The sequence below is a fragment of the Gorilla gorilla genome, chromosome 12, assembly GCF_029281585.2.
Source record: "Gorilla gorilla gorilla isolate KB3781 chromosome 12, NHGRI_mGorGor1-v2.1_pri, whole genome shotgun sequence".
NCBI lineage: Eukaryota > Metazoa > Chordata > Mammalia > Primates > Hominidae > Gorilla > Gorilla gorilla.
In genome coordinates, this window is record NC_073236.2 from 85962814 (window position 1) to 85976597 (window position 13784).

At 41.1% G+C, this 13784-nt stretch overlaps 1 protein-coding gene and 1 pseudogene across 1 annotated transcript in view; both read left to right on the forward strand.

Annotated features, from left to right (window-relative positions):
• ASB3 (ankyrin repeat and SOCS box containing 3) overlaps nucleotides 1–13784 on the forward strand; it is a 192842-nt gene that overhangs the window by 12693 nt on the left and 166365 nt on the right. The window lies entirely within an intron of this gene.
• On the forward strand, nucleotides 7098–7211 carry LOC115933667 (uncharacterized; annotated as a pseudogene).

Sequence of the window (13784 nt, forward strand, 5' to 3'; positions counted from 1 at the left end):
TTTCATAGACACACACACACACACGAGGATAAGGAATAAATAGGGATTAGTACAGACTTTGCTTGCTTCCATTGGTCAAGAAGCTGTGATTGGTATTTTATAATGTCCTCCACTTCCCATTTCCTATCCCTTTGCCATTAGCTAGCATGTCATGTAGTCTGAGAAAGTAAGTTTTATCAAATAGCAGAGGGAATGAAATACTAAGAAAACAAAATTTATAAAACATAATGTAGGATTACAGAAATAACTGGATAAATGGAAATGCTTAATATCATATATAAAACAATTTATATATATGCTTAATATCATATATAATATCATATATAAAAGACAATTTGAATTAAAAAACAACATGAAGGCCAGGCGCGGTGGCTCGCGCCTGTAATCCCAGCACTTTGGGAGGCCGAGGTGAGCGGATCATTTGAGGTCAGGAGTTCAAGGCAAGTCTGGCCAACATGGTGAAACCCCATCTCTACCACAAATAAAAAAATTATCTGGGCATGGTGGCAGGTGCCTGTAATCCCAGCTACTCAGGAAGCTGAAGCAGAAGAATTGCTTGAACCAGGGAGGCGGAGGTTGCAGTGAGCTGAGATCACGCCACTCACTGCCCTCCAGCCTGGGTGACAGAGCGAGACTCCGTCTCAAAAAAAATAAAAAATAAATAAAAACAACATGAAAATATATGCAACATTTGCTGCTTGGAATAGAGAAACACAAACTGAGAGTAAAAATTAAGATACAGGCAAAAGTAGACAAGCCTTCATGAACAAAAAATGATGGTGACAGTATTAATATCAAAGTAGAACTGAAAGCAAAACCACATTCTAGAAGATAACTGATATTGATAAGAAGAACAACCAAATAATAAAGCAATACGTTTCATTCATTCAGCAGATATTTGTTGAATACTGTGTACCAGCTTGAGATACATTGGTGAACACAACAATGAAGTTTCTACCCCCATAACACATTATACTGAAGATGATAAATACGTAATTTTCAAGCACAGGATCCCACAGTAATCCATGGGAATATGTTCCAAGACCCCCAGTGGATACCTGAAACCCGGGATAGTGCCAAACCCGATATATTCCATGTTTTTTCCTTTACACACATACCTGTGATAAAGCCTAATTTATAAGGCACAGTAAGAGATTAACAATAATGAATAATATTGTAATAAAAGTTATGTGAATGTGGTCTGTCTCAAAATATACCACAGGAAACTGAAACCAAGGATAAGGGGGGACTACGGCAGTGATACGTTGTATGAAGATGATAAAATAGTAAAAGCAGAGAAAGTATGGGGGGTGGTGGGGATGTGATTTTGACACAGGGAGACTAGAGATAGTCTTTCTTAGGAGACATTTGAGCAGCATCTTGAATGAAGTCTTAGGGATTGAGCCAGGAAAATAGTTGGGGCAAGAGCTTTCCAGGCTCCAGGAGTAGCCACTAAAGGCCCAAAATAGGCATATGTTTGGCATGTTTAAGAAAATTGGAGGTGGGGCGCAGTGGCTCATACCTGTAATCCCAGGACTTTGGGAGGCCAAGGCGGGCAGATCACTTGAGGTCAGGAGTTCAAGACCAGCCTGGCCAACATGGCGAAACCCCATCTCTACTGAAAATACACTTTAGCCAGGCATCGTGGCGTACACTTGTAGTCCCAGCTCCTTGGGAGGCTGAGGCAGGAGAGTCGCTTGAACCCAGGAGGTGAAGATGGCAGTGAGCCAAGATCATGCCACTGCACTCCAGCCTGGGCAACAGAGTGAGACTGTCTCAACAAAAATAAATAAATAAATTGGCAGAGAGAATGGCAGGAAATGAGGTAGCCAGGAACCAGATCATATAGGCTCTTTGTAGGACTTGACAAGTGTTTTAGATTTTTATTCCACATATAATGGAAAATCATTGCAAGATTGAGAGCAGAGGCTTAATAAAACCAGATTTGTCAAAAACAACAAAGTGCACAAAGCAAAATCTGTTAGAATACAAGAAGAAATGGACAGAAACATGAACAAAGTAGGAGATTTTAATACCCCACTAAGTCTAGGATGGACCAAGAAGACAAGAATGGTAAGAACATAGAACAGTTTACAAATATATAATTAGAAAATAGAATAAATATTGAGGTGTACATACATAATTTTATATACCTCACAGCAAATAAGCTTTCTTTTACATGTTAGCAGAAATAAAGAAAACAACTGATTAATAGACCAAAAGAAAACGCTCAATGAAATAGAAATGCTGAGTCCCAGTGTAATAAACTAACAGTGCTACACACAATTTAAGTTCTATTTAGCTCCATTCAACTTTTGTTATTTTTGCCATTTTTAGTTCTCGTCTGTTTTTATTTTGAACCTGACAAGATGTTACAGTTATAATGTGGTCAAATTTTTTTTTTTTTTTTTTTGAGACAGAGTCTCACTCTGGAGTGCAGTGGCATGATCTCTGCTCACTGCAACGTCCACCTCCACCTCCCCGAATTAAGCAATCCTCCCACCTCAGGCTCCTGAGTAGCTGGAACTACCAGCACAGGCCACCATGTCCAGCAAATTTTTGTTGTTTTTGTTTTTGTTTTTGTAGAGGCAAGGTTTCACCATGTTGCCCAGGGCTCAATTCCTGGGCTCAAGTGGTCCTCCCACCTCAGCCTCCCAAAGTGCTGAGATTATATGTGTGAGCCACCACACTTGGCCTATTCATTGATATTTACCATATATTATCACATTTCTTAAAATTTTTTTTTTTTTTTTTTAGACAGGTCACTCTGTCGCCCAGGTTGGAGTGCAGTGGCACAATGATGGCTCACTGCAGCCTCATCTTCCTGGGCTGAAGCGATTTTCCTGCCTTAGCCTCCCAAGTAGCTGGGACTATAGGCACGCCCCACCATGCCTTGGCTAATTTTTTTTTTTTTTTTTTTTTGTAGAGATGGGGTCTCCCTGTGTTGCCCAGGTTTGTCTCAAACTCCTGGTCTCAAGCAATCCCATCTTGGCCTCACAAATGCAGAGATTACAGCCATGAGCCATCATGCTCGGCCCTTAAAATTTTTAAATAAATTTTTAATTAATTGTTTTGATTCAGCAGATAAGCTTTACATACTCGTTAGTGGATTCTGACTTTTGACTTCCACGACCCCCATCTAGCTTATTTATCTCCCTCTCTTCCTTCCTTCCTTCCTCTCTTTCTCTCTTTCTTCTTTTCAAAGAGATAAGGTCTTGCTCTGTCACCAGACTTGGGTGCTGTGGCACAATCTTGGCTCACTGCAGCCTCCACCTCCTGGGCTCAAGTGATCCTCCCTCCTGAGTAGCAGGGACTACAGGAGTATGCCACCATGCTTGGCTAATCTTTGTAGAGACATAGTTTCTCTATGTTGCCCAGGCAGCATAGTTCCAAAGAACTCCTAGGCTCAAGCAGTCCTCCCACCTCAGCCTCCCAAAGTGCTGGGATTATAGGCATTAGCCAAAGTGCCTGACTTACCATATTTCTTCATCACTATTCCTTCTTGCGTCTCAGACCTTTCATTTGGTTCCATTTCCTTCTGTCTTAATGTATCATTTAGGATTTCCTTTAATGTTTCTTTTCTGTTAGTGAATGATCTCTGTTTGTTTTCTGGAAACATTTTTATTTTGCCATCATTCTTTATTTTTTATTTTTTTTGAGACAGGGTCTCACTCTGGCATCCTGGAGTGCAGGGGTGCAATCACAGTTCACTGCAGCCTCAACCTCCCATTGCCTTCATTCTTACAAGAATTTTTTTCTGAGTAAAGACTTTGTATTTTATCTTTTAGTGTAGTAGTGTATTTCCTGCTTCTTGGTTAGTGCTTTGTAAAAAACAAAACAAAACAAAACAAAAAAACAAAACAAAAAAGGAAAGTATTATTCCATTGTCTTCTGACTTCCACTGTTGCTATTAAAAACTCAGCTGTTTGGCTGGGCACGGTGGCTCATGCCTGTAATCCCAGCACATTGGGAAGCCAAGGCGGGTGGATCATCTGAGGTCAGGTGTTCAAGACTAGCCTTGCCAACGTGGAGAAACCCCGTCTCTTCTAAAAATAAAAAAAATTAGCCAGGCATGGTGATGGGTGCCTGTAATCCCAGCTACTTAGGAGGCTGAGGCAGGAGAATTGCTTGAACCCAGGAGGCAGAGGTTGCAGTGAGCCGAGATCGTGCCACTGCACCCCAGCCTGGGTGATAGAGTGAGACTCCGTCTCAAAAAAAAAAAAAAAAATTAGCTGTTTGACTGCACGCTGCTTATTTGAATATATTCTCCCTACTCCATTCCATATCCCACCTCCTAGCTGCTTTTATTATATTTATGTCTTTGGTGTTCTGCAGTTTTAATAGATGTGTATTTTTAAATTTATCTTGGGATTTGTTGGACTTCTCAAATTTATGGGTTGGTGTCTTTCATCAGCTGTGGACAATTCTCAGCCATTAATCTCTTCAAATATTGCATCTGTCCCATTCTCTCTACCCTCTCCTTAACCTGGGTTTCATTTTTTTCATCTCTTGCTTTTTTTTTTTTTTTCTTTTTGATGGAGTCTCACTCTGTTGCCCAGGCTGGAGTGCAGTGGCGCTATTTCAAGTCACTGCAAGCTCCGCCTCCCGGGTTCACGCCGTTCTCCTGCCTCAGCCTCCCGAGTAGCAGTGTCTACAGGCGCCTGCCACCACGCCCAGCTAATTTTTTGTATTTTTAGTAGAGATGGGGATTCACTGTGTTAGCCAGGATGGTCTTGATCTCCTGACTTTGTGATCCACCTGCCTCGGCCTCCCAAAGTGCTGGGATTACAGGTGTGAGTCACCGTGCCCAGCACGTCTCTTGCTTTCTTTGTTGTAGTTTGAATAACTTCGTCCACCCTATCTTCTAGTTCATTAATTCTCTCTTCTTCTGAATCTATTCTGTTAAAATTGATTATTAAATTATCAACTTTAATTATGATTACTGTATTTTTCATTTTGAGAAATTTTCTAATGTTAAAAAAAAACCTGTTGGCCAGGTGCAGTGGCTCACACCTGTAATTCCAACACTTTGGGAAGCCAAGGCTGACTAACATGGTGAAACCCCATCTTTACTAAAAATGCTAAATTAGCCAGGCATGGTGGCACATGCCTGTAATCCCAGCTACTCGGAAGGCTGAGGCAGAAGAATCGCTTGATCTTGGGAGGCGGAGGTTGCAGTAAGCCAGGATTGTGCCACTGCACTCCAGACTGGGCAACAGAGTGAGACTCTGTCTCAAAAAAAAAGAAAAAGAAGAAACACCTGTTAGGTTACAATTTTAGAGTTTCCAGTTTCTACATATAATTAAAAGTGCATCGCTGGGTGCAGTGGCTCATGCCTATAATCCCAGCACTTTGGGAGGCTAAGGCGGGTGGGTCACCTGATGTCAGGAGTTCGACACCAGCCTGACCAACATGGAGAGAAACCCCATCTCTACTAAAAATACAAAATTAGCCGGGCATGGTGCCGAATGCCTGTAATCCCAGCTACTCGGGAGGCTGAGGCAGGAGAATCACTTGAATCCCAGAGGCGGAGGTTGCAGTGAGCCGAGATTGCGCGATTGCACTCCAGCCTGGGTAAAAAGAGTAAAGCTCCATCTCAAAAAAAAAAAAAAAGAAAAGAAAAAAATGCATCATTTGTTTCTCAGTTAGTGTAAGGATAGTTTTCTAAAATGACTGATAATCCTATTATAATATTTGATTTTCAAAAAATAGGTCTTTTGTCAATTATTTTTGCTGATATTCCTTCATTGTGCCTTGTTTCCTTCACTCTGTATTTACTTTTACTGTGAGTTGCTAATTTTCCTTGAAATTTTTTGGTGAAAATTTTCACCCCGGTTGATAGCACTGCCTTAGGTGAAGGTACATTTCTCCAGAAAGAACTTGCATTTGCTTCTTCTAGGTGCCTAAATGTATTACCAGTTCAGGACCACTTTAAGCTGAACTTGAAGTTTTTTTGAACTGCTTAGGTGATGTGGGTATATAGGTTACAATCTATAAGGCACTAAATTTGCAATTATAACCTCGAAGAGATAATTTTTTCTGTTTCTCTGTTTATATCAAGGACAACTTTTCTTGAGGTTCCCTGGACATGAGGTAGAGTGGAGTGGGATGGATTTATTTCTTCTTTACCATTACCTTGAGGATGTAGCACTTTGGAGTCTTAGTTTTAAGGAAAGTGGGTTTCCTTTTAAGAAGCTTCAGTCATCTAAACTGAAGCACAATTTCTCTAAGGTTGGCAAATGCCTTCAGGGCAAAAGTGTCTATCATCCTTCACTTACCTCTTAGAGTCCTCTCCTCTCCTCTCCTCTCCTCTCCTCTCCTCTCCTCTCCTCTCCTCTCTTCCCCTCCCCTCCCCTCCCCTCCCCTCTTCTCTCTCCTTTCCTTTCTCCTTTCTTCTCCTTTTCTTTCCTTTTTCCTTTCTTCTCCTTTCCTTTCTTCCCCTTTCTTTTCCTTTCCTTTCCTTTCTTCCCCCTCCCCTCACCTTCCCTCCCCTCCCCTCCCCTCCCCTTCCCTTTCCTTCCTTTCCCCTTTCCCTTTTATTTGAGACAGAGTCTCACTCTGTCACCCAGGCTGGAGTGCAGTGGTGTGATCCTGGCTCAAGTGATCCTCCCACCTCGGCCTCTCAAGTAGTTGTTACCACAGCTGTGCGTCACCATGGCCAGCTAAGTTTTCATATGTTTTGTAGAGACGGGGTTTCACCATGTTGCCCAGGCTTATATTTTTGTCTTGTAATTTTTCACTCTTTTATCAGCTCTTTGATGTTTTTAAGACGTTTTATGTATTGGAGTATATTGTGAAGTTGAAATATTTATTGTTAACCAAATGAGAGCATTGTTATTATCATCAACCTCTTACCCAAATGGCTCAATTTAATAATAATAATATCATCTGCATTGTGAACACTTCTTGCTTATCTTTCCAAACCTACTCTGTGTATGTACCCATGTATATGTAGAGAAACCCAACAAAATAATGCGAGGTATAAAGTAAATGCTATAAGGGAGGTATAGGCTGCTACTGGAGTGCAAAGCAGGAAACAGTTTATTCAGAGTGAGAAAAAGGTAAGGCTTGATTAAGAAGAGAAGGGAGATGGGGAGATCCTTTTGTAGTTCGTAAGTGTGATGATTGGGTTTGCACACGCATGTTTGAGATGTTTCTCCCTCAAACCTGTATTAGTCCGTTTTCACACAGCTATAAAGAACTACCTGAGACTGGATAATTTATGAAGACAAGTGGTTTAATTGACTCACAGTTCTGCAGGGTTAACAGGAGAATGACTGGGAGGCCTCAGGAAGCTTACCATCATGGCAGAAGGGGAAGGGGAAGAAGCACCTTCTTCACGTGGTGGCAGGCGAGAGAGAGACAGGAAGCCAGGAGGGAAGTGCCACACACTTTTAAACCATCAGATCGCACAAGAACTCATTATCACGAGAACTCATTATCTCATTATCACGAGAACAGAATGGGGAAATTGCCCCCATAATCCAATCACCTCCCACCGGGTTCCTCCGCCAACACTGGGAATTATGATTCAACATGAGATTTCGGTGGGGACACAGAGCCAAACCACATCAAACCTTGTTACAACGTGGGCACATTACCTATCTGACATGAATAAATAAGTAATAAAAATTAAAAGAGGGGGAAAAGGGAATTGATGGATGGAACACACACAAAATGCCTGCACAGCATTGAGGTTAAGAATGACAGCCCACAGACTGCATTTCCGGGGTTTGAATGTTAGCTTGGGTGACTCTGGACAAATTTAACTGCTGTAAGTTTCAGATTCTTATACATAAAGTTGAAATAATAATTGAATCTTATATAATCTCTTTGCAAATTACTGAAGAAATACTTCTCACCACAAAACCTAAGTAAGTGAAGTGATGGATATATTAATTAGCCTGATTAATCATTCCATATTTTGTATGTATATCAAAACATCCCATTGTACCCAATAAGTGTATACAATTATGATTTGCCCTTCAAAAATAATTTAAAAAGAAATGCTTCTCTCTCGAGGTCACTAAAATGTCCCTTTTTTTTTTTTTTTTTTTTGAGATGGAGTTTTGCTTTGTCACCCAGGCTGGAGTCCAGTGGCACCATCATTGCTCACTGCAACCTCTGCCTCCCAGGTTCAAGCGATTCTCCTGCCTCAGCCTCCCAAGTAGCTAGGATTACAGGTGTGTACCACCACACCTGGCTAATTTTGTATTTTTACTAGGGACAGGGTTTCGCCATGTTGGCCAGGCTGGTCTCGAACACCTGACCGCAAGTGATCTGCCCACCTCAGCTTTCCAAAGTGCTGGGATTACAGGTGTGAGCCACTGCACCCTGCCAATTATTTCTTTTCTTAAATTAATGTTTGTTTTTTGATGAGGCATAGAAGTGCAATAATTTATGTAAATCAATTTTATATCTAGCCACTTGACTAAACTCTCTTATTTTTAATAATTTATCTAACACATATTTTGGGGTTATTATGTAGATAAAAATGTTATCTACTTGACAGAGGAAACTGTTTTGTAAAATTTTCTAAAAATGTCATCTACAAATAATAATGTTTTGGTTTTGGTTGTTTTTTGTTTTTGTTTTTATTTTTGTTTTTTGAGACAGAGTCTTGCTTGGTTGCCCAGGCTGGAGTGCAGTGATGCAATCTCGGCTCCCTACAACCTAAGCCTCAAGTGATCCTTCCATCTCAGCCTCCTGAGTAGCTGGGACTACAGGTGGGCACCTCCACACCCTGCTAATTTTTGTATTTTTTGTAGAGACGGGGTTTCACCACATTGCCCAGGCTGGTCTCCAACTCCTAAACTCAAAGGATCCGCCCACCTTGGCATCCCAGTGTTGGGATTACAGGTGTGAGGCAATGCATTTGGCAATAATGGTTTTGTTTCTTCCATTCTAAGCCTTACACCTTCCCCTTTTCTTGTCTTACATGGTTAGCTAAAATTTCAGTACAAGGTTGAACAGAAGTGTTAATAGTAGGCATCCATTCTGGTTGTCGATTTGAAATTTTCATCAACTCTGAGAGTGTTGTAGGTTTTTGTTAGATACCCTTTATCAGGTTAAGAAGATTCTCTTCTGTTCCTCGTTTATTAAGAGTTTTTATTATGGAAGAGGGTTCAATTTTATTGAGAGACTTTTATTTTTCTTTTTTTGAGACGGAGTCTTGCTCTCTTGCCCAGACTGGAGTGCAGTGGCGCGATCTCGGCTCACTGCAAGCTCTACCTCCCGGGTTCACGCCATTGTCCTGCCTCAGCTTCCCGAGTAGCTGGGACTACAGGCGCACGCCACCACGCCCGGCTTATTTTTTCTATTTTTTAGTAGAGCTGGGGTTTCACCGTGTTAGGAAGGATGATCTCGATCTCCTGACCTCGTGATCCACCCGCCTCGGCTTCCCAAAGTGCTAGGATTACAGGCGTGAGCCACCGCGCCCAGCCTTGAGTGACTTTTCTGAATCTGTTGAGATGATCATATGATTTGTCTCATTTTGGCCATGATGGTTTTTTTTAAACACTACTAAATCAAGACTGGGCACGGTGGCTCACTCCTGTAATCCCAGCATTTTGGGAGCCTGAAGTGGGAACATGGTTTAAGCCTGAGTTTGTGGCACCCCATCTCTTAAAAAAAAAACAGGCATGGTGGCACACATATGTAGTCCTAGTTGCTCAGGAGGCTGAGGTGGGAGGATTGCTGAGCCCCAGAAGTCAAGGCTGTAGTGAGCTGTGACTGCACCACTGCACTCTTAGCTTGAGTGACAAAGTGAGACCCTGTCAAAAAAAAAAAAAAAAATACTAGGTCAATTTGCTAATATTCTAAGATTTTTGCATCTGTTCATAAAGAAATAACCCTGCAATTTTCACTTCTCATAATTCTCTTGTCTGTTTATCCTGGTTTCATATAATGGGTGAGCAATGTAACTTCCTTTTCTATGTTATGGAGTAGTTTGCTTAAAATTGGAATTTATTTTTCCCTTTAATGTTTGATAGAACGCTCCTGTGAAACAATCTGTGCTGCTGTTTGCTTTGGAGGAAAGTTTTTATCTCTTGATTCAATTACTATAATGGTTGTACAATCGATCTAGTTTTTAACTTATTGTAATAGTATTAGTATTATTATATGTAATGTAATACAGTAATATTTTCTAAGAATTTTTCCCCATTTTATATATATTTCAAACTTCTTGGCATAAAGTTATTCACAATAATCTATAATGTCTGTTAATTCTGTGCAGAATCTGAGTTTTGTCACCTTTTTCATTCTCTTTATTATTTTTGTATGCCTTCTCTTTTTTCTTTTATTTTTTATTTATTTATTTATTTATTTATTTTTTGAGATGGAGTCTCGCTCAGTTGCCCAAGCTGGAGTGCAGTGGCACAATCTTGGCTCACTGCAACCTCCACCGCCTAGGTTCAAGCAATTCTCCTGCCTTGGCCTCCCGAGTAGCTGAGATTACAGGTGCACGCCACCACACCCGGCTATTTTTTGTATTTTTAGTAGAGACGGAGTTTCACCATGTTGGCCAAGCTGGTCTTGAACTCCTGACCTCAGGCGACCCACCCACCTCAGCCTCCCAATATGCTGGGATTACAGGTGTAAGCCACCGTGCCCGGCCCTCTTTTTTCTTTTCTTGGCCCACCTTACCAAATATATTTATGGAATATGTATTAGTCCATTCTTGCATTGCTATACAAAATACCTGAGGCTGGGTAATTTATAAGGAAAATAGGTTTAATTGGCTCATGGTTCTGCAGGCTGTACAGGAAGAATGGCGCTGGCATCTGCTCTGCTTCTGGTGAGGCCCAAGGAAGCTTTCAATCATGGCAGAAGGCAAGTGGGGAGCCGGTGTATCACATGGAGACAGTGAGAGCAAGAGAGAGATGGGGGAGGTCCCAGAAACAACCAGATTTCACATGACCTCATAAAGCAGGAACTCACTCATTACTGCTAGGATGGCACCAAGCATTCATGAGGGATCCACCTCTCTTACCCAAACACGTCCCACCAGGCCCCACCTCCAACAATGGGAATCACATGCAACATGAAATTTGGAGGGGACACACATCCAAACCATGTTAGTGTACAACATGATGTTTCGAGGCCGGGTGTGGTGGCTCACGCCTGTAATCCCAGCACTTTGGGAGGCCAAGGTGGGCGGATCACGAGGTCAGGAGATCGAGACCATCCTGGCTAACACGGTGAAACCCCATCTCTACTAAAAATACAAAAAATTAGCCGGGCGTCGTTGTGAGCGCCTGTAGTCCCAGCTACTCGGGAGGCTGAGGCAAGAGAATGGCGTGAACCCGGGAGGCGGAGCTTGCAGTGAGCCAAGATCGCGCCACTGCACTCCAGCCTGGGCCGCAGAGCGAGACACGGTCTCAAAAACAACAACAACAACAACAACATGATGTTTCGATATATGTATTCATCATGGAATGGCTAAATCAAGCCAATTAACATATGCATTACCTCACATACCATTTTTTTGTGGTGAGAAAACTTAACATCTACTTTCTTAGCAATTTTTGAGTATGAATACCTTGTTATTCACTACAATCACCATGTTGTGCAATGGATCTCTTGAACTTATTCTTCCTAACTGAAATTTTGTATTCTTTGATCAGCATCCCACAATGCCACACCACTCATTAACCCTGGTAACTGCCATTCTAGTCTGCTTCTCTGAGTTAATCTTTTTCAGACTCCACATGTAAGTGGTATCAGGAGGTATTTGTCTTTCTGTGCCTGGCTTATTTCATTTAACATAATGTCCTCCAGGCTCATCTGTGGTGTTGCAAATAATAGGATTTTCTCCTTTTTTAAGGCTGAGTAGTATTCCATTGTGTATATACACCACATTTTCTTTATCCATTCATCCATTCATGATGATTCCATATCTTGGGTATTGTGAATAATGCTGCAGTAGACATAGGATGCAGATATCTCTTCAACATACTGATTTCATTTCCTTTGGATATATATCCAGTAGTGGGATCGTTGGGTTATATAGTAGTTCTATTTATAATTTTTTGAGAAACTTCCATACTATTCTCCATAATGGCTGTACTAGTTTACCTTCCCGCCAACAGTGTTCCAGGGTTCCCTCTTCTCTACATCCTTGCCAACACTTTGTCGTCTTCGGTCTTTTTGGTAATAGCCATTCTCACAAGGATAAGGTAATATCTCATTGTGGTTTTAATTTGCCTTTTCCTAATGATTAGTGATGCTGATTTTTTTTTCTTTTGAGACAGAGTCTCGCTCAGTCGCCCAGGCTGGAGTGCAGAGGCGCGATCTTGGGATCTCGGCTCACTGCAAGCTCCGCCTCCTGGGTTCACGCCATTCTCCTGCCTCAGCCTCCCGAGTAGCTGGGACTACAAGCACCCGCTACTAGGCCCAGCTATTTTTTTTTTTTTTTTTTTTTTTTGTATTTTTAGTAGAGACGGGGTTTCACCGTGTTAGCCAGGATGGTCTTGACCTCCTGACCTCGTGATCCACCCATCTTGGCCTCCCAAAGTCCTGGGATTACAGGCGTGGGCCACCGCCCAGCTGATGCTGACCTTTTTTTATATACCTGTTGGCCATTTGTATGTTTTCTTTTGAGACATGTCTATTTAGTTCCTTTGCCCATTGTAAAATCTGGTTAATTTTTTTCTTGCTATTGAGGTGTGTGAATTCCTTATATATTTTGGATATTAACTCCTTATCAGATACATAGTTTACAAATATTTTCTTCCATTCCATAGGTTGTCTTTTTCACATGGTTGATTGTTCCCTCTTCTGTGCAGAAGCTTTTTAGTTTAATGTAATCTCATTTATCTACTTTTGCTTTTGTTGCCTATGCTTTTGGGGTCATATTCAAAACAATTATTGCCCAAACCAATGTCATGGAACTTTTCCCCTATGTTTTCTTCTAGTAGTTTCACAGTTTCAGGTCTTACATTTAAATCTTACTCCATATTCAGTGGATTGTTGTATATGGAGTGAGATAAAGGCCCAGTGACATTCTTCTGCATATGGATATACTGTTTTTCAACAGTATTGAAGAGACTGTCGCTTCCCCATTGTGTGTTATTGGCATCTTTGTTGAAAATCAATTGACCAGAAATATGTAGATTTATTTCTGGGCTTTCTATTCTGTTTTGTTGGTCTACAGATCTGTTTTTATGTCAATAGCATGCTGCTTTGATTATGGCTTGTAGTAGATTTTGATATCAGGTAGTGTGATGCCTCTAGCTTTGTTCTTTTTGCTATTTGGGGGTCTTTGGGGGTACTTTGGCTATTTGGGGGTCTTTTATGGTTTCATATGAATTTTAGGATAGTGTTTCCTATTTTTGTGAAACAGGTCATTGGAATTTTAATAGATTGCATTGAATCCTTTGAGTAGTAGATTGCTTTGGGTAGTATGGACATTTTAACAATCTTATTCTTCCAATCCATGAAGACAGGATATCTTTCTTTTTATTTTTGGCTTCTTTAATTTCTTATCAATGCTTTATAGTTTTTGGTTCATAGATTTTTCACCTTCTTTGTTAAATTTATTCTTAAATATTATTTTTGTGGCTACTGTAAATTGGATTGTTTTCTTTTTCTTTTATTTTCTTTTTTGAGACAGGGTCTTGCTCTATTGCTTAGGCTGGAGTGCCGTGGCACAGTCATGCAGCCTTGACCTCCTGGGCTTAAGCAATCTTCCCACCTCGGCCTCCAGAGTGGCTGGGACTACAAGTACACACTACCATGCCCAGCTAATTTTTATTTTTTAATTTGTAGAGATGGAGTCTCAC